The sequence below is a fragment of the Haemaphysalis longicornis genome, unplaced genomic scaffold (genome assembly GCF_048455015.1).
Source record: "Haemaphysalis longicornis isolate Haplotype H1 unplaced genomic scaffold, Haemaphysalis longicornis Haplotype H1 scaffold_1, whole genome shotgun sequence".
In the NCBI taxonomy this organism is placed as follows: domain Eukaryota; kingdom Metazoa; phylum Arthropoda; class Arachnida; order Ixodida; family Ixodidae; genus Haemaphysalis; species Haemaphysalis longicornis.
Window position 1 is genome coordinate 24,570,462 of NW_027526203.1, and position 27,532 is coordinate 24,597,993.

The 27,532-nt window shown below is 46.0% G+C and overlaps 2 long non-coding RNA genes across 2 annotated transcripts; one reads left to right on the forward strand and one right to left on the reverse strand.

The window, feature by feature from the left end:
• Window positions 1-1,798: 1,798 nt before the first annotated feature.
• On the reverse strand, window positions 1,799-11,513 carry LOC144163395 (uncharacterized). Its single transcript, XR_013320908.1, has 3 exons — window positions 11,404-11,513; window positions 8,861-8,963; window positions 1,799-1,927 (listed from the first exon to the last, which is right to left on the reverse strand). It is a non-coding gene; the product is annotated as an uncharacterized LOC144163395 (long non-coding RNA).
• Window positions 11,514-11,723: 210 nt separating this feature from the next.
• On the forward strand, window positions 11,724-27,048 carry LOC144175592 (uncharacterized). The gene is made up of 3 exons (XR_013323660.1): window positions 11,724-11,834; window positions 19,854-19,956; window positions 26,919-27,048. It is a non-coding gene; the product is annotated as an uncharacterized LOC144175592 (long non-coding RNA).
• The last annotated feature ends 484 nt before the right edge of the window (window positions 27,049-27,532 follow it).

Genomic DNA, 27,532 nt, shown 5'->3' on the forward strand with positions numbered 1-27,532 from the left:
GGTGACAAACAAGGGCTCTTACAAAAGCTGGCCTCTGCTTCTAGGTGGCGTCGTGGAGGAGAGGAGAAAGAAAGGATGGAGAGGCCGGGAGGTTAACAGGGTGGAGAACCCGGTTTGCTATCCTGCAATGGAAGATTGGGTTCAGGGGATAAAACAGAGGGCAGTACAAGAAGAGATAGGATTGGTGCTTGTAAACTCCACTTTGACGTAATGAACTCGTGTCGGTGCGCAAAAATAATGACCAAAAATGTTGAAAGCAAAAATAATATATATGCCGAACCCCTAAAACTTGTGGGGATCCGCTTGATTTCCTTTCCTCCTCCCGCGAGCGCGATGTTCGAACGAGCGCGCTTTCCCGCGCACGTGACGTCAACCTCGCGGGCCGACGCGTATTCCGGTTTCGGCAATGCATCACCCACGAAAGGGAGAAAAGGAGGAGTGCGAGAGGGAAAGGCGAAGGGTTGCGGGGCTGTTCTGCCAGCGCACACACTCCCCGCTCTTCGCCCGTCGGCCGGCCGGCAGTGAATACCCATTTCTTTCCTCCATGTGAAGTGGCAAGTGTTTCATTCGCGCGTTGGATTTCGCCTTCTGGGATGGCTGCGCTGTTATTCAACCACACTCCTAGATCTGTATATTTTAACGAAGTTAAAAGTGCTTCAACTGTGTCTGTGTTGGATTTCGCGTCCGCTTGTGATACCCACCGCTGTGCATTTAGAAGTAATTCAACCGGGTCATTTGATTAGGTTTTACGCTGCAACAGTGTTCTAGGTAATATTACCTAAATTTTTTGTAATCCGTGCTGTTTTGCAATCGCAGTGTAGCGTTCGCTAATCGTCGCGTGAACGGTTGCTACGCAAGCGTGCATCCACAGTTCACCCTGTGATCGGCCGCCGCTGTGAAAGTCAACCTTTATTATGAATGAATTCCTGGAGTGTGACAAATAGAAATTTAGCCTAATGCCCCATAAAGTTGGGCCTAAGTCACGCTGGGAATACGCGATAAGTATAACCACTTGTAGCCCACCTTGAACATGTTGGTACTCAGATTTTCTGACGATTGCTTTCAACCTTGTCACGATGGTTGCACTTTGTGCCCTGCTGCTTTTTATGCGATCGCACAAACAACCTGGTTGCTTGTTTTGTTTTTTTCTTTATCGTATCTAGCGCTCCGCCCATACGAAACGGCAGTTGGCACTAAAGTTTTGCCCAGGCAGAATTAGAACTGTAAAATACTCCTGCTCTGATCTTCGCCTCTTAGATTTAGACACGCAGGACTACCTTTGCACCGGCTCCTCTTCGCGATCGTGTGTTCACGGGTCTTTTTCTTTTTTCCTTGCAAGCCCCAATGGTGCTAGCACCGACATTTATTTGCGAGTTGGACTATGAAGCCTCTACTGATGACTTACGTTTGTCCACACACACTGACCAAAACAAGCTACAAGGGGCTTTGCTATCCAGTATTCTTACGCTGGAGCATGCTTCATGGCATGTGATCACAAAAGCACTTAAGTTTACAGCAAATACAGGTTCTCAAATTGACTGAAAAACTGAAACATAACATTAAGCCTTATGCAGCAGACGCAGCCTATAAATATTTACCTAGTATGTGTGCTAGTTCTGCATCAATTGCTAAAAAAAAACAAAAAAACCCGCAACACATGCTAATGAACTGATCATGAAAAAGTGACGTAGTGAATAGTAAATCTGTTTGCTGAAAACAATTTTTTAATAAAACTACAGATTTGAATATAGATTTACATGTTGCAATGTATGGGCATATGAAACAGCAGAAACCAAGTCCCAAAGCTCGAAAATTCTTTATTAAATGCTTTATATACTCAAATATACATACAACATTTTACGTGCCCATCACAGTTTAGGCCAGGAACATCTTGGCTCATAACTTTCCACAATTTCTCAGTCAGCACCTGCAACACCAAAAGAAACAAATAAACGCTTCCTTTTACAACCACACCGCAAACGTCAAGTGAATCTAAATTCACAATTGATGGTGTATTTTGTCCCATATATGGCTACATTAATATGTACACAAAAGTTAGTTTAGCCTGCTTTTGAACTATTCTAACTGCTTATTCTGAATTTTGTTTCTACGTGACACCAGAGATCCGTTGCTGATGCAGTCTTGTGTCTAAAACCTGCTTTAGTCCCTTCACACCAAACGGTATTTTTGACTTTTTTGAGAATTTGTACAAGGCCAAATAATGGCTTACACTAGTAGGATTAAAGTTCTGAGCTAGACTGCTTTGATATCTGATCTCGTTAACAAACTGCACTGCCTTTCCCAATAGCTAAGCAGGTGCTTACAGTGTATCCGACAGAACAGCTGTCACGCAATGGCCATCAGGACAACTGGGTCGGTTTATCAGTCAGGAATTATATGAGGGGGCACTAGGCTGAGCCCCGCTCATCGCACCACTGCTGCAAAAACAAAGTTGAAAAAGATTCTACTTCGGGGGTTGTAGGTGCCGAGGCCACTCTTGGGCTATGAAGCGTGACACAGTGCTAGGTTCGATTCACGTTAATCCTGACATTTGGCTATCTTAACTCGCACTGAAATCTCCACACACGGGCGTTTTCGATTTTTTTTGCCTTCACTAAAAAAAAAAGGAAAAGAAAGCAGTCCTTGGGCTCAGCTGCACAATGCTTTAGGAACTGCGGCTGCTGCTCAGGCACAACTTGGAGCCATTACTTGACTAGGCACAAATCCTCAAGAGTTGAAAACTGATTTCAGCGCAACGCGCCAAAACAGCACTTTATTAAAAACAAGAGAAGTGGGAAAGACCTTATAACAACACGCGCTAAAGAACGACCTGTTTGAATAAACACAGTGTCACTTTGTAAATCGTCAATGCCTGGATAGCATATCCTCCATGCACAAGTATACTTAGTTGCTCCTTTAGACCGACAACGATGGCCAGAAGAAGTCAGGCTGCTGCCTTGCACTTGCTGCTTCGCCTTAATATTACCATAAGTTAGGAGCCAAGTATCTGAAACACCCATCTGTTTGATGCTTTGAACGTGCCATGTAGGTGTTGCCGTGCAGTAATGCTCATTGGACGACGAGAACGAATGCAAATTAAATGACTCGCGAGCGAAAAATGACGTTACCCAAGTTGATCAGTTCGCTACTCTGGCACCGCTTTACCATTGAGCCAATGCTGTGGACTTGTTTATAAACAACCTGTAATTTTGTAAACAACCGTAACATCATTGATAATTTGTAACAACATTGTAAATTGTAAACAACCGTAACATCATTGATAGTGGTTGCGGACTGAAGTAGCGTAGAAAACCGGGCTAGTTGGTGTAGATCAATCTTCGCAGCGCACAAATAACGGGACAAAAAGGAGGATAACACTGGACAACCACTGACGGTCAAAACCGAATTTTTATTGAAGAGACAAATATAAAGCCATCGAAGGTATAAAAAAAAGATAAAAACATGACACATAAACCCACTATAAGCAACTGTACAGACAAACGCTCTCAAGTACTGCTCTCTTCAAGATACGCCAATTCTGCACCTAAAAGTGCTAAAGACGAGCGCTAACACACGAGTCAGACATTTTTCGAATTTTATGTGCTTCCACTATACTTCCCTCACCTTTTGTTCATCGTGCGAGAACAATACCGTTATATCATGAAGGTAAAGCGTACAACCACAATCTTTGCAATGGGTGGGAAGAGGGCCAGAAGGCACTCAGTGAACTAGCCAACATCAAAGCGACCACAATTGAAAGGAATGCAATAAACCACATTTAATCTACAAGGAACAAACTGTTTCTCATGTTTCACACCACAGCTGTTTGCTCGGCCCTTATTACTAATATTCTTTTCGATGGCGGGACAGCTGCAATTTAACTTAATTTTGGCTGAAAACACCACATTGATGTTATATCTGCTCCCCACTACTTTCAAGCGGTGAGATACATCGTGCAGGTACGAGATTACAACTATCTTTTCCTTCACAACATCACAAGCAGGAGACAAGTTTTCTTCACCAAATCCAACAACTGAAGACAGGCCGACCCAATGACTCCGTCACCGTAGCCAGCATTTTGGGGTCCAACTAACTGTTCACCAAAGCTAGACTCAATTAGGTGAAAACAAGACTGAAAACAAAACCAGATGGCTGACCTGAGGCAGTTGACAACAATCCCATATTTTGCAATCCTAGAACGTGCTGATGAAGAGTTCAGTAAAGGCTTCTTCGATCGCGACTATAGAGCCAACATACATGATTCTCTTTGAATTTTAACAACAGGTCCAAAAACTGGATTGTTCTTTCGTTCAGCGCCTTGGACATGAAGGTCAGCCTAAATGTGTGACGTTTGAATGCTTTTAAAATGTCTACCATTTTTCTTGTAGGATCATAGTTTCCACAAAGTACTAGGTAATCGTCAACATACATGAAAATTCTAATTGCCAAACCCTCCAAGTCACGTTCCAATACACGGTCAACATGAGCCAAGAAAATGTCACTAACAAGGTGAAGAACTTTAGAACGTCTACAGATTCCAGATCTCTGCACAAAGACTCTGTCACACCATCCTACAATAGTTGATGCTAAGTAGAAACGCAGAAGCTCCAAAAAGGATTCCACAGAAATCCCGCAACTTTGCATAAACTTAACCTCGCCGTTGTAGACGGTGATACACTCTTTCACAGAGACCAAAACTTGTTCATGCGGAAGGGAGTAGAAAAGGTTTCCAGCGTCAATGCTGAAAGCAGAGCACCAGCCTGGATTACTGCACGCACAGTAACCTCATTTGTGTGCTGTGAAGATGAAGAGGCTTGCGCAGCGTGCCCTATCCTGGTCCTCTTGCATTGCAACATCTGCTACCTCAAACACGGAGCTGCGCAGTGGACGCCAGGTCGGCACAGAAATTTTGGCACTCGATGGAGCCCTCTGGCCGACTATGCCACTTATGGTCGTCTCCCATTCCTGCGACCGCAGCACCTTCTGCGGCACTGACGTTGATGACTGGATAAGCACCTACGAGAGTGCGAGCGCTCATAACAGATGGGATGCAACCTTGGGGCTGGCCAACATAATATTTTACCTCAAGGGCCCAGCCAGACTATTGTTGGTTTGAGAGACACGAAGCAGACCTAACAAGCTGGGAAACCTGCAAATTGACATTACGTGAGCTGTTCGGAAAGCTTGTTGGCCACCAACTAGCCGCGAAGGAACTTTCTTCCCATGCCAAAACCTCGATGGAGTCATCCGTCGCCTATATTCAGGATGGTGTTGCTCTGTGTCACAAGATAGATGCCGACACGTCAGAAACTGGCAAAGTAGGCCATGCGCAGAAAGGAATTGCTGATGGCGCTTCAACCTGCTCGTTTATAAGGACTGCACCAGCACAGACGACATCATTACAGAGTGCAGACCGTTTAAACATCTTGAAAAGGGCCTCGCATTCTCTGGAAAATGTTTCTTTGGTTATTAACGTAACTAGTTGATGCATTTCTTTTTGTCATTCCCCCCCACTGTAATGCCAACAGGCGCTGTGGGTACCAAATAAAGTAAGAAAGAAACAAGCGAAAGCTCACTGTATTGCCCCACAGTTCACTCGACTGCCTAACGCGGGTCCCACATCCTATTACGAGAATACCACTCCACTTGAATGTGCCCTTCTTTGTTCGACGACTTAATGAAAATAGTACGCCATGAGCTGGAGGCTACGGCTGCCCTACTAGCCCCGACCCGTGAATGAACGTCACCTTCTATCTCCCTAATCCATGCGATATACAGCAAGAGCTCGCAAGCCACACCATTCCACGCATTTGCTCTGTAGCTCACCCGAAAAACGCTTTCACTGTTCCTCGTGTCTTAACTGGTCCCCACCAATATGCCCCACGCCATTTTCAGACACAAAATTCCGAAGAGTGGAGTACTCCTGAAAACATGCCAATATGCTTCCACTGGTGTCACAGTGGGCATGTGACCCGCTACAGCTTTCGACATTGCCAGGCTAAGCCTTCGCCTCATCAGACGACTAATCAATGCAGCTCAAGGAGGTAATACTGCACCTGTGACCTGGACGACAGATCCTCTATTAACCAAGGAGTCTAAGCCCAGTTTACTAGACGTTACTGTTGATGGTGTTGCAGCCCAGGCTCTCACTGACACAAATGCTCACATCTCTGTAATCAGCTTAACCCTTCGCTGGCATCTTCGCATAGTTCTGACGCTACCCATGCAAACATTTGTTCGAGTTGCCATTAAGAGCACACCTTCAATTGCCGGAATGCGTACCGCCTGAATATGGATTGCCGACCACGATAGTGTTGCTCTCTTCACCGTCCTTGAAAAATGCCCCCATGACATTATCCTCGGCGTCGATTTTTTCTCGAACCGCTCTCAGTGACTGTTCTGCGGGACTTCTCTCTTTTGAATTTCCTTCTGCCAAAAATGCTCAAAAGCACCGTTCTCGTTCCACAGATTATGTCCATTTGCTGTCAAATGCTGTAACATACATGCCCCTGTGATCAAGCCCACCCGTTTCTCACAGTTATTTCTCACCAGATTGTTCGACAAGCCGAGCGGAAGCTACTACAAGCACGTATCCTTGAGTGCCGCCAGAAGCTACGAGCTTTGGAGAAGCAAACCTTCTTTGCACGCCGGCAACTTGAGAATCTTATTCCTGAGGACTTCCCAGATGTGCAGCTGCACGCAAACTGCACAGCTAGCATGGGAGAAGGTCGTCATAGAACGTCGCAAGAGAGGAAACTGCAAGCACTCCAGCCAGATGTGCCACAATGCACCCAAGAGGTCATCAACCTATCTCCGTACACACCGGACGAAGAGGAGGCTAAGGTTTTGTCCCGTGGTGTGAATTTTAACACGGAAGCACCCCCGGAGCCAGGAAAGGTGATTTGTGCGGTCGAACGCGCGGTCGGTCAGCTTCCCTCTGAAGTACGGCAAGAAGCCAGCACCCGTGCTATTGGTGTGCTCTCTGGTTTGCGAAGACATTGTGCAAGACTGCATTTATTGGTAGCGGAGAGGCAAGCCATCAGGAGCCTGCGGAATAACAGCAGTATCGCAATCCTTCCTGCTGACAAAGGCAATGCCACGGTCTTGCTAGATAGCAGTGACTACCACAAGAAGATGTTGGCCCTTCTCGAAGACCAGCAGACATACGCTCCTCTAGCCCGTGACCCAACTAGCAGGTTACAGTCCAAGCTTCAAGAACTGCTAACCAGGCTTTTCAAGCTAGTCCCTCCGCACCACAAGGGCCTCTACTACAGGTTACTGTGCACGAACGGTTCAGCCCCGGCAATCTACGGTCTGCCTAAAATCCACAAGCCTGCCGTTCCTCTTCGGCCTATCATCGACTTCTCGAGGTCACCGCTCTACCGACTATCAGGCTACCTTCACCAAGTGTTGAGCCCTCTAGCCGGTAAGACGCCCACGCATGTTGGAAACTCGTCCTCTTTTGTTTCGAAGCTGAAGGACGTAACTCTAACTGAAGACGACGTCATGGTTTCGTTCGACGTCAAGTCTCTTTTCACTAGTGTCCCAGTGGATCTGGCAGTAGCCATGTGCGAAGAAGCACTAAACGCGGACATTAGTCTTCCCGATCGCACTCCCTTTGACGTCCCCGAGCTCTGTGAGTTGCTTATGTTTTGTCTGAGCAACACCTATTTTTCTTACGGGGGAAGCCCTTATCAGCAGACCCATGGCACGGCGATGGGTGCGTCCATATCAGTTACTACGGCCAATCTAGTTATGGAGGCTTTAGAGGGGAACGTATTGGCAACCTTCACACTGAGGTTTTTCTGCCGCTACGTTGACGACTGTGTTTGTATTTTAAAAAAGCAAGATGTCCCATGTCTTCTGGACAGCCTCAACGCCCAGAATGTGCATATACAGTTCACCGTGGAGTTCGAGCAAGACAACATGCTTCCCTTTTTTGGATGTTCTTGTTCGCCGCAATGCGGGCGCTCTCTCCTTCTCAGTGTACAGGAAGCCCACACACACGGGTCGTTACCCCAGTTTTGAATCTTGCCACCCTCTCGGCCACAAGACATCCGTTGTGTCGTCCTTGATAAAGCGCGCCGTACGCATCTGCTCAGATGACAGTGCCCTGAAACGTGAATTAGGAACGATTCGCCGCGAACTAATCGCCAATCCTAAGCGACTTATTTGCCGAACCAAGAATAAGGTACTACCGCCAAGAATGGCCAACAACAGGACATTACGAGCACGCGCAGCCATCCCCTACATCCCAGGAATAAGCGAAGCATTGTCGCACGTCTTTTAAAAATACGACATGCGCATTGCCCATGTACCGACCAGCGAGCTCCGCGACGACTGAAAGAGCACCAACGTGATGTAAGAAATCATAATCACATGACGAATGCCATTGCCATTGCGGAGCACGCGCACAAACATTCCCACAAGATTGACTGGGAGAACACCGCAATTTTAGCTAAGGAAAAGAACACATCATCTTGGCGTCTGCTAGAGTCACTTTTTATCCAATCAACGCCAGTCGCAATGAACCGGACGGATGGGACTTTGCCTCCCATCTACGCATGCTCTCTACGTCATGTGCTGCCTATATAATTGACGACGACGGCTTGTCTTACGTAGTGAACAAGGGACCCGTATGTGGTTCCGAAACTTATTATATGGTCTTCCCTATTACAGACACACTGCTTCTGTGAAACGTCACTCTGCCACACATCATCATTACTGTGGTAGAGAACCAAACCTGCCTTCCCTTTCAGTTTTTCAACTTCAGTTTCACACCTCAAGTCCTTCCCAAGGGGATTTCGCTTGCAATGCTGTGCCCTTTCTGCCATGAATGCTAGCACCCCTGCACATTTACCTCCTGCAGTGCAGGCGTCCCATCAAGCACCATCAATGAAGGCAGTGGCTGCTTCAGACCTCCCACCGGATCATACCGCCGATCTCCCTCATCTTCTGGATTCCTGCAAGGACATCTTCGACTTAGACAACCATCCACCAACCCAAACTTCTGCAGTCACCCATCATATCAACACCAACGATGCTTCGCTAGTGTACAGGTGGCCCTATTGCGTATCACTTGCTGAACAACTCGTCATCCAAAAGGTAAAAAAAAAATTGCTCAGTAAGGATACAGTCGAACCATCTTCCAGTCTGTGGGTGTCTTCAGTCGTGTTGGTCAGAGAAAAAGATGGGACGTAGTGCTTCTAGATGGATTATGCAAACTTAACTATTATGAAGGAAGGCCTTATACAGTGGGATTTCATTGATACAATTCTGCATAATACGTTTTTCTTTTCATTCCAAGCCAAAATCCCTTAGAAATAATGCATTTTCATGCATTTGATACGATCACATTTTTGCTAAAAATTGGATGGCACGACCACGAAAGTGAACCTTGACCATTTTTAGAAACCTTACATTTATTCTTCGGTATACTAGCTCAAACCCCATGTTAACAACCCATGACCTGCATGGCAGCGCCGGTTCTGCGACAAAAACACTGCTGCCGGCGTGGGCGCTCTGTTCAATGAGGATGATATGTGAGGCGAGGCACTGTGCCATCTAGTGAAACATATCATAATCACAGAGTTTCTCAGTTTGATCACAATCGAGGAAGAAGGTTCCAATGCTCTTGGCAGGCGGCGACTTCCCTCCCCACCTTCTCGCCATGCTCTGTGCTTCCCGCTCCGTTCTTTGTTCTCTTTCTGCGCTGTTCCTGTGTTCGGTGGTGTTGCTTATGAGGCTATTTTTGTTCTTGTTCTATTTGACCAGTCTTGTTCTCCTTAGGCTGCCTTGTTGCTGTGCGGGGTGCGCTGCCAGGCTTGTGGCAATGTCGAGGAAACGGAAGGCACTCAGTATAAAAAGAAAAAGTGGAAATTGCACAGAAATTAGAAGAAGACCCGAAGGGGAAATGCGTGGATTTGGCACACAAGCTCGGTTTGCCAGTGTCAACGCTCAACACTATTCCTTGTCAGCAAGAGGAACTTCAAAAGAATCTGCAAGTTTCCGGCCCTGATGCGAAAGAAGCACAAGGTGCGAAGCATGACCAAATGGAAGACATCCTGCTCACATGGTGGGAGGAAGTTAGAGCGGCAGGATGAACGCCGATAGGTCAGTACTACGCGAAAAAGTTGACAACACTGCGCTCTCCTTGGGCATTGAGGACTCCAAAGCGTCTGGTGGCTGGCTTCACCAATTCAAGGCACAACGTGAAGTGTCATACAGAACAGCATCCGCCCAAGTGAAAAATACCAGCAGCTTTTTTTTTTTTTATTTTTACATTTCCAGAGAATTTTCTCCCAGACTTCGAAAAGAAAGTGCAGCACAAATTTACCCGCTACTCCACTGTTGCTCAATAAAATTGAGTTGCTGACGGAGAATGCAGATTTTTTCTCTTTTTTTTAACAACTCTTTGGATAATACGATTTTCACATAATGCTTTTTATTTCCCGGTTCCCATGAAAAACGTTTCAACGAGATTTCACTGTACATGATACAGACAAGATGTGGCTGGCAACTTGTAAAGGGAGGTAACTTCGTGCAACCAAAGCCTGATTAGTCATGCTAATTCCTCCTATATTTCAATATGGTTAAACACCAGCTACACCACTTCGGCAGAGCCAGTGGGGAACATTTCAACACTACTGTCACTGTGTACTGCAGAACGAACATCCATCCCGCATTTAAAAACCCTGCATACGAAGCGGCATCGCGCAAAGTTGTTCTATGGCCACTGAATGTCCTCGCTGAATGTCAAGGAAGCGTCCTCACCGACGCGCTTTGGCGTCGTCTATCAGCGGATTCGTATGTATACAAGCTTTTACAGCAAGAACAGTAAATATATTACTACGCCCTTCATGCACAAGTCGGCAAAATGCGATTACTTCGCCGCGTTCGCACTATTGATCCGCACAGTAGAGAACACAGTCGTAGCATACTAGCAGGAATGAACGCATCGTACGGCTTCTTCCGCGTTTCGTCACCCCGTGACTACAGTTTACATCAACACCAATTTATAACACACGCCCTTAAAGAGCTTACACTCTAAAAAGCGCTACAACCTTTCTGGTAACCTTGAGTGAATGTAAAAGCGTAGCCACCGCGCACATCACGTCGTAGCTAGCGCCGACTTCAATGCGAACGCGGTCGTCGACGCGGCTACGTGAACGTACCGCTGACAGCCTCAAGGAAAGTGTATTTGGGGGCTCTAGAACAACGTATTTAAGTTTAGCCCATGTTTGCGAATAACAAATGATTCCTTGAGTGCTTTACTTACATTGTCATTCAGAATGTGCCTAGCCAGTTATGTCCAACATACGGAGAGCGCACGGCGTTTGCAGTACACGGACAGGTATATAATTACCCGTCCCTCTTGATACCAGCCCTTAAAAAATATCTTACCTTTCGTTTATGACGCAAAAAGATGCAGAGGAGGAAGCAGCAGGTTTCGTTATCTACAAGAAATCGATGCTGGCTTGCGCTTTGAAACTCGTACACAACAGGGAAGTGGCTTCGGCTTGACGTGGCTTGACCAGTGTTGCTTTTGCCTTCCGCAAAATTAAATCGACTAAACTCCTCTGTTGCACAACTTTTATACTCTGTTACCTCCGCAAATAACAGATCACGAGCGGCTGTATTTAGCCGGTTGTGTGACAGAGTTTTTTAGTTGAAATAAGTTTGCACAAGGCAAAAGCAACACTGGCCAAGCCACGTCAAGCCGAAGCCACTTGCCTGTTGCGTACGAGTTTCAAAGCGCAAGCCAGCATCGATTTTTTGTAGATAACGAAACCTGCTGCTTTCTCCTCGGCATCATTTTGCGTCATAAACGAAAGGTAAGATATTTTTTAAGGGCTGGTATCAAGAGGGACGGGTAATTATATACCTGTCCGTGTACTGCAAACGCCGTGCGCTCTCCGTATGTTGGACATAACTGGCTAGGCACATTCTGAATGACAATGTAAGTAAAGCACTCAAGGAATCATTTGTTATTCGCAAACATGGGCTAAACTTAAATACGTTGTTCTAGAGCCCCCAAATACACTTTCCTTGAGGCTGTCAGCGGTACGTTCACGTAGCCGCGTCGACGACCGCGTTCGCATTGAAGTCGGCGCTAGCTACGACGTGATGTGCGCGGTGGCTACGCTTTTACATTCACTCAAGGTTACCAGAAAGGTTGTAGCGCTTTTTAGAGTGTAAGCTCTTTAAGGGCGTGCCTTATAAATTGGTGTTGATGTAAACTGTAGTCACGGGGTGACGAAACGCGGAAGAAGCCGTACGATGCGTTCATTCCTGCTAGTATGCTACGACTGTGTTCTCTACTGTGCGGATCAATAGTGCGAACGCGGCGAAGTAATCGCATTTTGCTGACTTGTGCATGAAGGGCGTAGTAATATATTTACCGTTCTTGCTGTAAAAGCTTGTATACATACGAATCCGCTGATAGACGACGCCAAAGCGCGTCGGTGAGGACGCTTCCTTGACATTCAGCGAGGACATTCAGTGGTCATAGAACAACTTTGCGCGATGCCGCTTCGTATGCAGGGTTTTTAAATGCGGGATGGATGTTCGTTCTGCAGTACACAGTGACAGTAGTGTTGAAATGTTCCCCACTGGCTCTGCCGAAGTGGTGTAGCTGTTGTTAGACCATATTGAAATGGACAATGCTATATGTACTACGTAGTGAAGTCCCACCGGAAATTGCTATACGCACTACCCATATAGCGCCATCTATGAGGAGCTGTAAGAAACACTCCCGAGCTTGCTTGGTGGCGGGCTGACGCGACCTCCGTACGAACGGCAACGTACAGTCGCGTGCGATTTGAAGGTAATCGCGCGAGCTTCGACCGATAAAGGCGATAACGCCCCCGCGCGGCCTTTTTCGGAGCGACTGGGACCCAGTTTATGCATTCTCCTCTCTCTCGGTCGCTGTTCCATCAAGCAGTGATCACTCCCGCGGCTAGTAAACCACCCTTTCCGCTTTGTGGTGATCTTGTGTGGTTGCAATCACATGTGCGTTTTCTTCTTGGTTATCGTGAGCAACAATATCACCCATTGTTATAGATGTCCAGTATTTCCCGAGAATGCGTTTCTGCGCACCCTTTGGACAACTGCTGTATAATACCACGAGTGCGACGTCATCGCTGCGTGCGCGATAAAAAAAAGAGGAAGGGGTTATTGATTTTGCTGCTGGGGTGATGGCTGCTGGAATAAACAGCGACCGAGGGAGAGAAGAATGCGTAAGCCAGGAACCAGGCACAGTAAAACAAGCCGCGTGGGGGCGTTATCGTCGTGGTCGGTCGACGCTCGCGCGATTACCTTCATATCGCACGCGACTGTACCTTTTCGGTCACGGCAAAGTTTGCGCTGCAGTCTGCTGCAGTCATGGGCGCGAAATAGATTATGGCTGCCCACAGGGACGTTTACGACGCGTTTGAGCTTTTAATCGAGGCAGGAATAGAAATTACGCGGGCAGCCAGTGCACAACATACGGTTAATACGGTGTTGATCAACATATCGTATGTTGGGTCGGGCCGGCCGCGTCATTTTTTGTTTATTTTATTTTAGAGTTTTGTGTAAGCAAGTATGTGTAGCCCGAAGCTGTTCATTCCTGGGTATTGCAAACTCTCTAAATAATATCCCACGGCGGCTTTATTCGCCTTAATAAGATTTATCAGGCGCCAGATTGCTCAGATCTCGCATGGTCTCTCATGGCTGCAGGGGGTACAATGTCTCGGGTTCGATTCCCGGCAGCCAAGGCTGCGTTGAATTTACGATGAAGGCGAAAAATTACTGCGTGTACCCGATGTTTCGATCAACACTAAAGATCCCTGAGTGAGATACGTGTCTACAACGCTGCCCCGTGCCTCTTAGCGCGTTGTGGTTTCGGCGGCGCACAAAACACCAGTTTTGATTGACTACGCAGCAGTTAACTAAAGCATGTTCTACAGGAACTCCTGAGTACAAACGGAAGAACATGCACCTGTGCTCATATGTGTTTGTACACCTTGCCTCGAGCTGTTAAAGTTGGCTTTTCCGCATGGCGGTTAAGCTGTGCAAGAAACTCACCGGGGCTAAATGTGATAGTAAGAAACGCTTCTGATGTAAAGCAGCTCATCCATAGTGTTTAAGAAACGCTTAGGACACATTCTTTTACAATGTGACCTTTAAAAGTTTCACACCCCTCCTCCCACTCGGCCTTCTTTTGGTAAATAAAGGCGCTTTCAACATGCAGACACAGGAAAAGGAAACAGGAAGATGCAAGATGTAAGATCTTGCATTCTTTCACGTACATAATGTCACTGCTAGCAGTGCCATTTGTCCACCACGTTTTATTTTGTGCATTGTAACAGTTTCTTACCAAGATCCAAAGACTCGCCTAGGAAATTTCACATCGCGAATGGTAAAAAAAAATTATCTCTGTAAATTATGTGGAAGCAATGCCCATCTCTTCATTGTTGACACTTTCTAGTTTATCAGAGCTGCTGCAGCCAAGCGTCATGTCACGTTTATAAACTAGAAAGCACAGGAAAGAGGCCATTTCTAAGCAGACGGAATTATACTGATTAGCATCTGCGTTGTTATTGTATGTTTTTCCAACTGGCAGGGCAACTGCTATTATTTCTATGCACATAAGATGCCCATGATTTTGCTCCAGTATGTGACTCTTAGGTGGTTACATGCTGATAAAAGAATTCTGTGCTACCTTCATTCATACACTGCAACTCGTCCGTGCTCATGGTGAGCATGCAGGGTGCACGTGTGACGCTTAGCATGGTAAACGTCAGGCGACGTCTGCTCAGTTGTAATGAGAATCTACTCCAGAATGCTTAAATAACTGAACCAATCGTGAAAAACAGTCAACTCAAAACAGCCTGAAAAAAATAGAAGCACCCTCCACCCTACAAGAAAAAGAAGACAAGAAGAAACGAGTTAACTATTTCACATTATTTTCAGGTTATCCAAAAATAATTCTCCATGCAGAAGGTCCAAGAAAGGCTGTTGTTTCTTACACTTTCAAGAAGACATCAACACTGCCATTGTTTTACAATATAAAGTAATTTTTTATTACACCATATCCTCAGCTTCAGTTGGTGTTGTCCTTTCTGGGTGACCTGTATAAGCAAAGGTGCAATATAATTAGCAGTACGGCTGTGTTCCTTCTATACATGATAGAAAAAGAGCAAAAAATATACCTGGCAAAACCCAGGACCTTCTTCATTTTGTGTTATTTTTTGTTCTACTGGCCCAATTTCAATTCTTGAAACCAACTTTCGTGAAAAACCTATTCCAACTCTTATTACATGAAATGGCTGCACAATACTTTTTGCCTGAATGTAAATGTGGCTAAGAAATTTCTTTATTATTATTTTGAAGCAGCCAGTTTTTATTGCCAGTTACAGAAAATTGGGGCAGATGGTGCAGAGCGGTGTCCAATTTTTTTGCAAATCACTTGTTAGCCCAACTGGAACCACACCACATACAGAAGCTGTCGTAGTCTTTGACACAGCCTTATAAATTGACGTAAACCTTTTTCCTCCGCAGTTAGAACTGATATCCTTTTTTGCTGCCTATAGCTGGTGCTGTTTACAGTAAGAACTACATTTTTTTAGGAAAAAGTAATTGCCACCCAAAGAAAACCACTTCTGATTCAAAATAGCAATGTACAAGATTAGAATCTTACTGCAGAATGGGAACGTGTTGCCCCCCCCCCCTCCCCCAGCTACCCCAGCACTTGCACCTTCCCCCATGCCCTCTGCCTCTTCCTTCGTGAAACTGGATTTGCCGGCCCCCTCAAGATAAAATCCTGCTGACGCCCATGCATAAGGAACCAATAAAGTGTGCCGCTGGCCGAATTAGTTCTCAATGCATAAATACGATCCTGCTGACGCCCATGCATAAGGAACCAATAAAGTGTGCCGCTGGCCGAATTAGTTCTCAATGCATAAATACGAGACTGATTCAAAGAGAAACGATAAGAAAAAGGGCACGGGTGCCTTCATGGTCTGTTCCACAACTTTCACTACAACTTCGAACGATGTTTTGGCCTTGAGAAGCGGCACTAGGAAGCGGATCCAAGCATCAGCACTGACTCCCCCCCTCTATCATTACTAATAGCTTCACACTTGTTGATTAAAAAAGTGCTTGTCCTTATGCGTCATCCCGCTTGTAACAATGCATGCAACGACATTTAACAAGGCGAGGGGAAACGCGCTGAAGGCATACAATACGCGTTCGCACCGTTCAGTTGCACGGGCCGGCTGTTAAGGAACCACGCGACAACGCATGCATGCTCACGCATCGGCTGGAAAGGCTGGTGACGGAAACACAAGCTCGGTGGTCGGTGCGGGTCTCCTACTTCAACATCAGTAAAGCAAGCGTTACGGGACAAACCAACGAGGCCCGAAATACCTACCTTCGGATTGGGCAAGCCGTCTTCGAACCACTGCGGTGTGTTGACGGCGCGATCGGAAAGTTGCCACGCCAGCTTGACGGCCCTGGCGCGAATCGTGTACATCAGCCCGGCCCACGACTCAAGACTTGCGCTTTATTACCGTGATTTGTCGCAACAAGATTGGTGGGATCGATCCATCCATGGATCGGTCAAAAGCGACGAAAAGCAGCCATGTCCACAAATCAGGTCCACGGTCCACAATCAGGTTACCTGGTCCACAAATCAGGTAACAAACACTCCCCATTAAACTATCATCCCATTTCATTAACCAGCGTACCCTGCAAAATCCTTGAGCATGTCATCTACACACACATCATGGACTTCCTTGATTCGAACCATTTTTTTCATCCAGCGCAGCATGGCTTTAGGAAAGGGTTTTCGTATGAAACGCAACTAGCTATGTTTGTTCACGACCTGCATGTTAACCTCGACTCTAACCTCCAGACTGACGCCATCTTCATCGATTTCGCAAAAGCATTTGACAAAGTTCCTCATGAGCGTCTACTACTAAAACTTGCCGCGTTACATTTAAATGCCGCCATATTGGCATGGATTAAAGAATTCTTAACTAACCGTTCGCAATCAGTTTCCGTCAACAATGAAATCTCTAACTCTACCCGGTAAACTCAGGTGTCCCTCAAGGGTCCGTCCTAGGCCCACTTCTGTTCTTGATCTACATTAATGACCTACCAATTCATGTATCCTCTAACATACGCATGTTTGCAGACGACTGCGTTATTTATCGCAAAATAAACACCGTTTCCGATAACACGTCTCTTCAAACTGACTTGCGAAGCTCGCAAGAATGGTGTAACCTTTGGCTAATGGAACTAAACCCTAACAAATGTAAAACTGTGTCCTTCCACCGCCGTCGAAATCCTATTGTATTCCAGTACCAAATTGCTGACACAAACCTCGAACAAGTTCCTTCCTATAAATATCTTGGCGTAACCCTTTGTAGCGATTTGACTTGGGCAGCGCACATTACGCACATCATTGCATCTGCTAACAAAACACTCGGGTTCTTAAAACGCCATTTGCGTCACGTCCCTAACAATGTCAAATTACTAGCTTATCAATCTCTGGTAAGGACGAAATTAGAATACGCATCCGCCATTTGGAACCCACATCAGGCATATCTCATGAATCAACTCGAGTCGCTTCAAAATCGAGCCACACGATTTATTCACTCCAAGTACTCTTACGACGTCAGCATATCGGCACTGAAAACAGAATCTGGCCTATCATTGCTTGCATCTCGTCGCCGCATTTCTAGTCTGCCTTTTTCACAAGTTTTTTTACAGCTCACTCGGCAGGCCACCATACATTCTCCCACCGGCACGCATATCTCCCATCGCACCGGTCACCCGCAACAAGTTGCGCGTCCGCGTGCGCGCACCGTCGCATTTTCGTCCTCATTCTTTTTTCGTGCAGCAACGGACTGGAACGGCCTTTCTAATGAAATCACCGCCACAACCTGTCCTTCAACCTTTTTGAACACCGTAACAAATTACCTTGCATTGTAATAAAATATGGCTTTCACGTTTCCATGTATGTACCCACCCCTTATATAATACCCCTTCAATGGGGTCTTTAAGGTAATAAAATGAAATGAAATGAAATGAAATGTCGACCGGCCGAACTCTTGGGACCACGTACGTTAAAAAACATAAAAAAAAGTGTTTCTGACAGCACCCATAGATGGCGCTATATGGGTAGTGCGTATAGCAATTTCCGATGGGACTTCACTACGTAGTACACATAGCATCGTCCTATTGAAATATAGGAGGAATTAGCATGACTAATCAGGCTTTGGTTGCACGAAGTTACCTCCCTTTACAAGTTGCCAGCCACATCTTGTCTGTATCATGTACAGTGAAATCTCGTTGATACGTTTTTCAGGGGAACCAGGAAATAAAAAGCATTATGTGAAAATCGTATTATCCAAAGAGTTTGTTAAAAAAAAGGAGAAAAATCTGCATTCTCCGTCAGCAACTCAATTTTATTGAGCAACAGTGGAGTAGCTGGTAAATTTGTGCTGCACTTTCTTTTCGAAGTCTGGGAGAAAATTCTCCGGAAATGTAAAAATAAAAAAAAAAAAGCTGCTGGTATTTTTCACTTGGGCGGATGCTGTTCTGTATGACACTTCACGTTGTGCCTTGAATTGGTGAAGCCAGCCACCAGACGCTTTGGAGTCCTCAATGCCCAAGGAGAGCGCAGTGTTGTCAACTTTTTCGCGTAGTACTGACCTATCGGCGTTCATCCTGCCGCTCTAACTTCCTCCCACCATGTGAGCAGGATGTCTTCCATTTGGTCATGCTTCGCACCTTGTGCTTGTTTCGCATCAGGGCCGGAAACTTGCAGATTCTTTTGAAGTTCCTCTTGCTGACCGGGAATAGTGTTGAGCGCTGACACTGGCAAACCGAGCTTGTGTGCCAAATCCACGCATTTCCTCTTCGGGTTTTCTTCCAATTTCTGTACAATTTCCAATTTTTCTTTTTATACTGAGTGCCTTCCGTTTCCTCGACATTGCCACAAGCCTGGGAGCACACCCCGCACAGCAACAAGGCAGCCTAAGGAGAACAAGACTAGTCAAATAGAACAAGAACAAAAATAGCCTCATAAGCAACACCACCGAACACAGGAACAGCGCAGAAAAAGAACAAAGAACGGAGCGGGAAGCACAGAGCATGGCGAGAAGGTGGGGAGGGAAGTCGCCGCCTGCCAAGAGCATTGGAACCTTCTTCCTCGATTATGATCAAACTGAGAAACTCTGTGATTATGATATGTTTCACTAGATGGCACAGTGCCTCGCCTCACATATCATCCTCATTGAACAGAGCGCCCACGCCGGCAGCAGTGTTTTTGTCGCAGAATCGGCGCTGCCATGCAGGTCATGGGTTGTTGACATGGGGTTTGAGCTAGTATACCGAAGAATAAATGTAAGGTTTCTCAAAATGGTCAAGGTTCACTTTCGTGGTCGTGCCATCCAATTTTTAGCAAAAATGTGATCGTATCAAATGCACGAAAATGCATTATTTCTAAGGGATTTTGGCTTGGAATGAAAAGAAAAACGTATTATGCAGAATTGTATCAATGAGATCCCACTGTATAAGGCCTTCCTTCATAATAGTAAAGTTTGCATAATCCATCTAGAAGCACTACGTCCCATCTTTTTCTCTGACCAACACGACTGGAGACACCCACAGACTGGAAGATGGTTCGACTGTATCCTTACTGAGCAATTTTTTTTTTTACCTTTTGGATGACGAGTTGTTCAGCAAGTGATACGCAATAGGGCCACCTATACACTAGTGAAGCATCGTTGGTGTTGATATGATGGGTGACTGCAGAAGTTTGGGTTGGTGGATGGTTGTCTAAGTCGAAGATGTCCTTGCAGGAATCCAGAAGACGAGGGAGATCGGCGGTATGATCCGGTGGGAGGTCTGAAGCAGCCACTGCCTTGATTGATGGTGCTTGATGGGACGCCTGCACTGCAGGAGGTAAATCTGCAGGGGTGCTAGCATTCATGGCAGAAAGGGCACAGCATTGCAAGCGAAATCCCCTTGGGAAGGGCTTGAGGTGTGAAACTGAAGTTGAAAAACTGAAAGGGAAGGCAGGTTTGGTTCTCTACCACAGTAATGATGATGTGTGGCAGAGTGACGTTTCACAGAAGCAGCGCGTCTGTAATAGGGAAGACCATATAATAACTTGCAAAAGAAAAGCGAACACTAACCAAGAACAAAAATATATTGACGTTTCGGAACCACATAAGGGTTCCTTGTTCACTACGTAAGAGAAGCCGTCGTCGTCAATTATATAGGCAGCACATGACGTAGAGAGCATGCGTAGATGGGAGGCAAAGTCCCATACGTCCGGTTCATTGTGGCTGGCGTTGATTGGATAAACAGTGACTCTAGCAGACGCCAAGATGATGTGTTCTTTTCCTTAGCTAAAATTGCGGTGTTCTCCCAGTCAATCTTGTGGGAATGTTTGTGCGCGTGCTCCGCAATGGCAATGGCATTCGTCATGTGATTATGATTTCTTACATCACGTTGGTGCTCTTTCAGTCGTCGCGGAGCTCGCTGGTCGGTACATGGGCAATGCGCATGTCGTATTTTGAAAAGACGTGCGACAGTGCTTCGCCTATTCCTGGGATGTAGGGGATGGCTGCGCGTGCTCGTAATGTCCTGTTGTTGGCCATTCTTGGCTGTAGTATCTTATTCTTGGTTTGGCAAATGAGTCGCTTAGGGTAGCCATTGGCGATTAGTTCGCGGCGGATCGTTCCTAATTCACGTTTCAGTGCACTGTCATCTGAGCAGATGCATACGGTGCGCTTTATCAAGGACGACACAATGGATGTCTTGTGGCCGCGAGGGTGGCAAGATTCAAAGCTGAGGTAACGACCCATGTGTGTGGGCTTCCTGTACACTGAGAAGGAGAGAGCGCCCGCATTGCGGCGAACAACATCCAAAAAAGGGAAGCATGTTGCCTTGCTCGAACTCCACGGTGAACTGTATATGCACATTCTGGGCGTTGAGGCTGTCCAGAGGACATGGGACATCTTCTTTTTTAAAATACAAAAAGAGTCGTCGACATAGCGGCAAAAAAACCTCGGTGCCGGTGTGAAGGTTGCCACTACCTTCCCCTCTAAAGCCTCCATAACTAGATTGGCCGTAGTAAGTGATATGGACGCACCCATCGCCGTGCCATGGGTCTGCTGATAGAGGCTTCCCCCCGTAAGAAAAATAGGTGTTGCTCAGACAAAACATAAGCAACTCACAGAGCTCGGGGACGTCAAAGGGAGTGCGATCGGGAAGACTAATGTCCGCGTTTAGTGCTTCTTCGCACATGGCTACTGCCAGATCCACTGGGACACTAGTGAAAAGAGACTTGACGTCGAACGAAACCATGACGTCGTCTTCAGTTAGAGTTACGTCCTTCAGCTTCGAAACAAAAGAGGACGAGTTTCCAACATGCGTGGGCGTCTTACCGGCTAGAGGGCTCAACACTTGGTGAAGGTAGCCTGATAGTCGGTAGAGCGGTGACCTCGAGAAGTCGATGATAGGCCGAAGAGGAACGGCAGGCTTGTGGATTTTAGGCAGACCGTAGATTGCCGGGGCTGAACCGTTCGTGCACAGTAACCTGTCGTAGAGGCCCTTGTGGTGCGGAGGGACTAGCTTGAAGAAAAGCCTGGTTAGCAGTTCTTGAAGCTTGGACTGTAACTTGCTAGTTGGGTCACGGGCTAGAGGAGCGTATGTCTGCTGGTCTTCGAGAAGGGCCAACATCTTCTTGTGGTAGTCACTGCTATCTAGCAAGACCGTGGCATTGCCTTTGTCAGCAGGAAGGATTGCGATACTGCTGTTATTCCGCAGGCTCCTGATGGCTTGCCTCTCCGCTACCAATAAATGCAGTCTTGCACAATGTCTTCGCAAACCAGAGAGCACACCAATAGCACGGGTGCTGGCTTCTTGCCGTACTTCAGACGGAAGCTGACCGACCGTGCGTTCGACCGCACAAATCACCTTTCCTGGCTCCGGGGGTGCTTCCGTGTTAAAATTCAAACCACAGGACAAAACCTTAGCCTCCTCTTCGTTCGGTGTGTACGGAGATACGTTGATGACCTCTTGGGTGCATTGTGGCACGTCCGGGTGGAGTGCTTGCAGTTTCCTCTCTTGCGACGTTTTATGACGGCCTTCTCCCATGCTAGCTGTGAAGTTTGCGTGCAGCTGCACATCTGGGAAGTCCTCAGGAATAAGATTCTCAAGTTGCCGGCGTGCAAAGAAGGTTTGCTTCTCCCAAGCTTGTAGCTTCTGGCGGCACTCAAGGATACGTGCTTGTAGTAGCTTCCGCTCGGCTTGTCGAACAATCTGGTGAGAAATAACTGTGAGAAACAGGTGGGCTTGATCAAAGGGGCATGTATGTTACAGCATTTGACAGCAAATGGACATAATCTGTGGAACGAGAACGGTGCTTTTGAGCATTTTTGGCAGGAGGAAATTCAAAAGAGAGAAGTCCCGCAGAACAGTCAATGAGAGCGGTTCGAGAAAAAATCGACGCCGAAGATAATGTCATGGGGGCATTTTTCAAGGACGGTGAAGAGAACGACACTATCGTGGTCGGCAATCCATATTCAGGCGGTACGCATTCCGGCAATTGAAGGTGTGCTCTCATTGGCAACTCGAACAAATGTTTGCATGGGTGGCGTCAGAACTTTGCGATGATGCCAGCGAAGGGTTAAACTGATTACAGAGATGTGAGCATTTGTGTCAGTGAGAGCCTGGGCTGCAACACCATCAACAGTAACGTCTAGTAAATTGGGCTTAGACTCCTTGGTTAATAGAGGATCTGTCGTCCAGGTCACAGGTGCAGTATTACCTCCTTGAGCTGCATTGATTAGTCGTCTGATGAGGCGAAGGCTTAGCCTGGCAATGTCGAAAGCTGTAGCGGGCTACATGCCCACTGTGACAGCAGTGGAAGCATATTGGCTTGTTTTCAGGAGTACTCCACTCTTCGGAATTTTGTGTCTGAAAATGGCGTGGGGCATATTGGTGGGGACCAGTTAAGACACGAGGAACAGTGAAAGCGTTTTTCGGGTGAGCTACAGAGCAAATGCGTGGAATGGTGTGGCTTGCGAGCTCTTGCTGTATATCGCATGGGTTAGGGAGATGGAAGGTGACGTTCATTCACGGGTCGGGGCTAGTAGGGCAGCCGTAGCCGTAGCCTCCAGCTCACGCCGTACTATTTTAATTAAGTTGTCGAACAAAGAAGGGCACATTCCAGTGCAGTGGTATACTCGTAATAGGATGTGGGAGCCGTGTTAGGCAGTCGAGTGAACTGTGGGGCAATACAGTGAGCTTTCGCTTGTTTCTTTCTTTCTTTATTTGGTACCCACAGCGCCTTTTGGCATTACAGTGGGGGGGAATGACAAAAAGAAATGCATCAACTAGTTACGTTGATAACCAAAGAAACATTTTCCAGAGAATGCGAGGCCCTTTTCAAGATGTTTAAACGGTCTGCACTCTGTAATGATGTCGTCTGTGCTGGTGCAGTCGTTATAAACGAGCAGGTTGAAGCGCCATCAGCAATTCCTTTCTGCACATGGCCTACTTTGCCAGTTTCTGACGTGTCAGCATCTATCTTGTGACACAGAGCAACACCATCCTGAATATAGGCGACGGATGACTCCATCGAGGTTTTGGCATGGGAAGAAAGTTCCTTCGCGGCTAGTTGGTGGCCAACAAGCTTTCCGAACAGCTCACGTAATGTCAATTTGCAGGTTTCCCAGCTTGTCAGGTCTGCTTCGTGTGTCTCAAACCAACAATAGTCTGGCTGGGCCCTTGAGGTAAAATATTACGTTGGCCAGCCCCAAGGTTGCATCCCATCTGTTATGAGCGCTCACACTCTCGTAGGTGCTTATCCAGTCATCAACGTCAGTGCCGCAGAAGGTGCTGCGGTCGCAGGGATGGGAGACGACCTTAAGTGGCATAGTCAGCCAGAGGGCTCCATCGAGTGCCAAAATTTCTGTGCCGACCTGGCGTCCACTGCGCAGCTTCGTGCTTGAGGTAGCAGATGTTGCAGTGCAAGAGGACCAGGATAGGGCACGCTGCGCAAGCCTCTTCATCTTCACAGCGCGCAAATGAGGTTACTGTGCGCGCAGTAATCCAGGCTGGTGCTCTGCTTTCAGCATTGACGCTGAAATCCTTTTCTACTCCCTTCCGCATGAACAAGTTTTGGTCTCTGTGAAAGAATGTGTCACCGTCTAGAACGGCAAGGTTAAGTTTATGCAAAGTTGCGGGATTTCCGGGGAATCCTTTTTGGAGCTTCTGCGTTTCTACTTAGCATCAACTATTGTAGGATGGTGTGACAGTGTCTATGTGCAGAGATCTGGAATCTGTAGACGTTCTAAAGTTCCTCACCTTGTTAGTGAAATTTCTTGGCTCATGTTGACCGTGTATTGGAACGTGACTTGGAGGGTTTGGCAATTAAAACTTTCGGGTATGTTGACGATTACCTAGTACTTTGTGGAAACTATGACCGTACAAGAAAAATGGTGGACATTTTAAAAGCATTCAAACGTCACGCATTTAGGCTGACCTTTATGTCCAAGGCGCTAAACCAAAGAACAATCCAGTTTTTGGACCTGTTGTTAAAATTCGAGCAGAATCATGTATGTTGGCTCTATAGCCCACGATCTTCAAGAAGAAGCCTTTACTGAACTCTTCATCAGCATGTTCTAGGATTGTAAAATATGGGATTGTTGTCAACTGCCTCAGGTCAGACATCTGGTTTTGTTTTCAGTCTTGTTTTCATCTAATTGAGTCTAGCTTTGGTGAACAGTTTGTTGAACCCAAAAATGCTGGCTACGGTGACGAAGTCTTTGGGTCGGCCCATCTTCAGTTGTTGGATTTGGTGAAGAAAACTTGTCTCCTGCTTGTGATGTTGTGAAGGAAAAGATAGTTGTAATCTCGTACCTGCACGATGTATCTCACCGCTTGAAAGTAGTGGGGAGCAGATATAACATCAATGTGGTGTTTTCAGCCAAAATTAAGTTAAACTGCAGCTGTCCCGCCATCGAAAAGAATATTAGTAATAAGGGCCGAGCAAACAGCTGTGGTGTGAAACATGAGAAACAGTTTGTTCCTTGTAGATTAAATGTGGTTTATTGCATTCCTTTCAATTGTGGTCGCTTTGATGTTGGCTAGTTCACTGAGTGCCTTCTGGCCCTCTTCCCACCCATTGCAGTGATTGTGGTTGTACGCTTTTCCTTCATGATACAACGGTACTGTTCTCGCACGATGAACAAAAGGTGAGGGAAGTATAGTGGAAGCACATAAAATTCGAAAAATGTCTGACTCGTGTGTTAGCGCTCGTCTTTAGCACTTTTAGATGCAGAATTGGCGTATCTTGAAGAGAGCAGTACTTGAGAGCGTTTGTCTGTACAGTTGCTTATAGTGGGTTCATGTGTCATGTTTTTATCTTTTTTTTATACCTTCCGTGGCTTTATATTTGTCTCTTCAATAAAAATTCAGTTTGGTTCAGTGGTTGTCCAGTGTTATCCTCCTTTTTGTCCCGTTATTTGTGCGCTGCGAAGATGAATCTGCACCAACTAGCCCGGTTTTCTATGCTACTTCAGTCCGCAACCACTATCAATGATGTTACGTGGCGCGGAGAAATTACAGGTTGTTTACAAACAAGTCCACAGCATTGGCTCAATGGTAAAGCGGTGCCAGAGTAGCGAACTGATCAACTTTGGTAACGTCATTTTTCGCTCATGAGTCATTTAATTTGCATTCGTTCTCGTCGTCCAATGAGGATTACTGCACGACAACACCTACATGGCACGTTCAAAGCATCAAACAGATGGGTATTTAAGGTACATGGCTCCTAACTTATGGTAATATTAAGGCGAAGCAGCAAGTACAAGGCGTGCAAGGCAGCAGCCTGACTTCTTCTGGCCATCGTTGTTGGTATAAAGGAGCAACTAAGTATACTTGCGCATGGAGGATATGCTATCCAGGCATTGACGATTTACAAAGTGACACTGTGTTTATTCAAAGCGGTCGTTCTTTAGCGCGTGTTGTTATAAGGTCTTTCCCACTTCTCTTGTTTTTAATAAAGTGCTGTTTTGCCGCTTTGCGCTGAAATCAGTTTTCAACTCTTGAGGATTTGTGCCTAGTCAAGTAATGGCTCCAACTTGTGCCTGAGCAGCAGCCGCAGTTCCTAAAGCATTGTGCAGCTGAGCCCAAGGACTTTTTTCTTTTCCTTTTTTTTTTAGTGAAGGCAAAAATAATCGAAAACGCCCGTGTGTGGAGATTTCAGTGCTAGTTAAGATAGCCAAATGTCAGGATTAACGTGAATTGAACCTAGCACTGTGTCACGCTTCATAGCCCAAGAGTGGCCTCGGCACCTACAACCCCCGAAATAGAATCTTTTTCAACTTTGTTTTTGCAGCAGTGGTGCGATGAGCGGGGCTCAGCCTAGTGCCCCCTCATATAATTCCTGACTGATAAACCGACCCAGTTGTCCTGATGGCCATTGCGTGACAGCTGTTCTGTCGGATACACTGTAAGCACCTGCTTAGCTATTGGGAAAGGCAGTGCAGTTTGTTAACGAGATCAGATATCAAAGCAGTCTAGCTCAGAACTTTAATCCTACTAGTGTAAGCCATTATTTGGCCTTGTACAAATTCTCAAAAAAGTCAAAAATACCGTTTGGTGTGAAGGGACTAAAGCAGGTTTTAGACACAAGACTGCATCAGCAAAGGATCTCTGGTGTCACGTAGAAAAAAAATTCAGAATAAGCAGTTAGAATAGTTCAAAAGCAGGCTAAACTAACTTTTGTGTACATATTAATGTAGCCATATATGGGACAAAATACACCATCAATTGTGAATTTAGATTCACTTGACGTTTGCGGTGTGGTTGTAAAAGGAAGCGTTTATTTGTTTCTTTTGGTGTTGCAGGTGCTGACTGAGAAATTGTGGAAAGTTATGAGCCAAGATGTTCCTGGCCTAAACTGTGATGGGCACGTAAAATGTTGTATGTATATTTGAGGATATAAAGCATTTAATAAAGAATTTTCGAGCTTTGGGACTTGGTTTCTGCTGTTTCATATGCCCATACATTGCAACATGTAAATCTATATTCAAATCTGTAGTTTTATTAAAAAATTGTTTTCAGCAAACAGATTTACTATTCACTACGTCACTTTTTCATGATCAGTTCATTAGCATGTGTTGCGGGTTTTTTTGTTTTTTTTTAGCAATTGATGCAGAACTAGCACACATACTAGGTAAATATTTATAAGGCTTAATGTTATGTTTCAGTTTTTCAGTCAATTTGAGAACCTGTATTTGCTGTAAACTTAAGTGCTTTTGTGATCACATGCCTTGAAGCATGCTCCAGCGTAAGAATACTGGATACCAAAGCCCCTTGTAGCTTGTTTTGGTCAGTGTGTGTGGACAAACGTAAGTCATCAGTAGAGGCTTCATAGTCCAACTCGCAAATAAATGTGGGTGCTATTGGGGCTTGCAAGGAAAAAAGAAAAAGACCCGTGAACACACGATCGCGAAGAGGA